Genomic DNA, 4,278 nt, shown 5'->3' with positions numbered 1-4,278 from the left:
CGAGTCAGGTTTTATTTTCTTTAAGTTATGACCAGATTTAAAAAGTGTAAAGAAATAAAAACATAAGAAATCACTGTAGCCAAAAGAAATATATAGATATCTATATCTGAGGAAATTTACTATTAGTTTATATATATATATATATATATATATATATATATATATATATATATATATATATATTTGTATATATATATTTATATATATATATATATATATATATATATATATAAATATATATATATATATATATAGATATATAGATATATATATATATATATATATATATATATATATATATATATATATATATATATATTTAAATATATATATATATATATATTTATATATATATATATATATATATATGTATATATATATATATATTTATATATTTATATGTATATATACATATATATATGTATATATATATATATATATATATATATATATTTATGTATATATACATATATATATGTATATATATATATATATATATATATATATATATATATATATATATATCGATATATATATATGAATTATATACGCACCTGTAGAACAAAGGCCTCAGACAAGTCCTTCCACTCGCATCTGTATATGGTCTTTATATGCCTGTTTAAATCCGCAAACTATTTAATTTGTTAATCCCTCGTCTTCTTTTCCTTTCCCTGCTTCTTTTGCAATTCCTAGGTACCCATTCTGTTGTTCTTAAAACCCATCTAGTATCTGCTAATTTCATTTTATGCCCTGTCTACGTCATTTCTTTTTCTTAGATGCTGCTACAATATTCCCTACTATAATGTTATGTCATATCCATGTTGTTCTTTTTATGTCTCCAGTGTTAATCTCATCAGTATTCTTTTCATAGCTTTTTGAGTTGTAACTAGCCTATGTTTTAAGGCTTTAGGAAAGTTCCGAGTTTCTGATGCATAAGTTAATGCTGGTTAGTCCTTCTGATTAAATACTTCTTTTAGAGAATGTGGCATTTTACATTTCATAATCTCATTTTGTTTACCCAAAGCTCTCCATCCGATGCTTATCTGTCTTTTAATTTCGGTCTCATGTCCTGGGGAAACGCATATGTTCATTAAGTCTCTCTAGGTTCGTCCATAACGTTTATATGTGGTCTCTTTACATTTTTATTGAACGCAATACTTTACAATGCTTACTAGTGATTCTGAGATCCAATTATTAGAGATAAAAGCAATTTTGATTAAGTTCAATTCATATCATAATCATATCCTAACCATAATCATTGTAAATTGAAATGGTAACAAAGGCGTATTTTTTCTTCTTGGGGGAATATATATGACATAAAGAAAGATTTACTATATATTAATCATATGGAATCATTTAATGCTTTGAACAAGCACAATATTTTCATCTATTTTATTTTTTTATTTATTTATTTTTTTTTTTTTTTGCAAATGAATATTTTTAAACATGCACTATATCTTCACTATACTTATTAGCTTTTTTTTTCAGAATCCAATAATTTCAAATTGTGAAATATAATGCTATTGTGTGATTATCTTCATCAAAATGCCTCATCGGTGTAATTGCCATCCACAAAAGTGGTTTCCTTTCCAAAGGATCCCAGTGAAGGAGAACGATGGATTTTGACCATGCCTAATGAACCAAACCCCTTGAGGTCTCTAAAGCAGATATACATCTGTGCATCTCACTTTGACTGCAAATGGACTTCGTGTAAATATGGCTCGACCTACACAACCTTCATCAGTATTCCCGAATATACCCAAGTCCTGTCTTAATCCTCGACCAACCTCATCTTCCACGTGTGATGCTAGAGAGGCGAGAGCACGCAAGAATGCAGATGGTCTGGATAAAATTCAAATTTTGAAACCTTTTACATAGAAATAAGATTCAAATACCCTTCATTTTTGTTTTATAGAGAACATGAAAACTTATACTGTACAAGTCTAAAACAGATATAATAGGTTGAAAGGTGGAATTATTTATTAATTTTAAATATGTTGAATTATCTTTTGGTTTCGTTTTCCTTGAGGCTGCTGATAAAAAAAACGCATAAATATACCAAAAAAACTGGTTCCTGTACATAAGAGTAGTCTTATTTTTATATGGTCTCAAGTTCAAACAATAATAATTCTAGCTAGTTAACATGAGTTTGAAAACTGTGACTATATGCAGCACATTATTGACTAAATGAATTTGATGACAGATTGTCATGATTCACCTTATTTAACATTTCTAATATTTCAAATGCATTTACTTAGCAAACCGGCTAAATTGAGATGGTTTTAGATAAATACTTCAATTATTGCACTTTAACTTCACAACTTATCTCCAAGTATTTATAAAATTGTTCGTCACTCAGGATCAATTACTCAGCTATGTATGAGAACACTGAAAAATCGTTATCAAGAAGTATTCAAGACGAGAATTTGAAAGTTTTATTTGAACAGCTTAAGCCAGAACAAAGGCTTGTTAGTATGATGTTTGATGAAGTCAAACTTGTTGAGACCTTGAGTTTTTCAGGGGGCACGTTATTGGTTATGCAGAAAATAATGAACATATTCTGCTTCACATACTATGTTTGTAGAAATTGCTTGTCATTATGGCGGTCAACGTTATATTTTGAGGATAATACACTGCTAAATTGTCAGCTGATCCCAAAAGGATTGTCTATTTGAGGCGATTAGTGTTATCTATAGTGTTGACGGAGGTGTCATATCAGTAATAGGTGATAACTGTGCAAGTAATCGTAGCGTGCATAGCAAACGTGTAATGTATGGGTAAAGTTCCATAGCAACAATTGTATTGAGAGTATTTCTTGTATATGACTATGTACAGATATTGAAGAATACCCAAAACAACTGGATCACTATTCAGGATCAGAGATTGGCATTCACCATGGATAACACAGATTATTTAGCACGTTGGTGTGACATTATGCTTTTATGTTAAGCAGATTGTAAGACTACATTTCGAATGACTAAACTAACTTACACATCGGTATATCCAAAATCTCTGCAGCGTCAAAGTGTCAAAGTTCCCAATGACAAAACAGTTGCTGCACTTCAAGATATTCAAACACAGCTAAAAATCAGTGAAGGTACTATTATTTTTGTCAAGCTTATAACCAATTGCTTTAAGATGAAGAATGTCAAAGATCGCTACTCGGGTATCATTAACAAATATAGATCCCGATCACCTTGGACTATGGAATGTGAGACTTTTCAAAGACTACAGGAAACATGTGAAGTTATTTCCTCGTGTGCATGGAAAGGGGTTAAAGGCTATACTCTGAAAATCACCAAGAAGACTGCTAAAGCTTTTACATTTAGCACTATGACCAATGTTGAAGCTGCTAAACCTTTACTTTCTGAACATGATTTTGAATGTCTTGCCAGGGATATTTGCTGATGAAGCTTTAGAAAAGTTCTCTGGTCAGGCAAGACAAAGTAGTGGGAGCAGTTTTTATATAGATTGTATAGATATTACTGCTAATGCAAAGATTATTAATCTACAAACTCTTACAAAGCAATGTATTATACCAGATAAAGACATATCATTATCTTGTATATGTGTGCCAATGAATATTGAGAAAGAATCCGAACTATTTGATGAAATTTGCTAAGAGATACTGACGAACTTCTTAAATCTAATGACCCTGTGAAACATTAAGTTGTTTATATAGCAGGATATCTAGTCTATAAATTTTGTGAAAATTAAAATGTTGAAGAGTATGACTGTGATCTTTTATCGAGTGATTTTTCAGATAATTTGAAGAGAGATGGATTAGCAATGCCCACTAGGTCAAATGTGTATTTTGTGCATGCAGTATACGTTATTAATTCACATATTAAATTAATGTGTAATATAAATTTTGTAGAACTACTTTGATCTATACAAGCTCCCATACCTCGCAATAATGCTGCATGTTTTTCTTTAGCCAATATAAATTTGAAAGAATTTGTTAATAGTAATAACGACTGCATGGCAGAAAGTTGTAAGATGCCTTGGAGGTAAAGACAAGTTTTCCAGCTAAATTTCATATTTGATTTTATATTTTCTGTGTGTTTTAGTATATGATAACATTTAAGCTTTCAGTATACAATACATTTAAAATTGAAGATAAATGTTTTTCATTACCTTTTTTTTTGCTTTCATAATTCAGTAAACATATTTATAATTGCTACTCCTAAACCTTTTGTGAGTATTAACTTGAATCTAAAATAAAATCATAACATATTTATTTATCAGACTATTTATAAAAAAGATTATATATACTTG

The sequence above is a fragment of the Palaemon carinicauda genome, chromosome 11 (genome assembly GCF_036898095.1).
Source record: "Palaemon carinicauda isolate YSFRI2023 chromosome 11, ASM3689809v2, whole genome shotgun sequence".
Lineage (NCBI taxonomy): Eukaryota > Metazoa > Arthropoda > Malacostraca > Decapoda > Palaemonidae > Palaemon > Palaemon carinicauda.
This window is presented reverse-complemented; position numbering follows the sequence as displayed.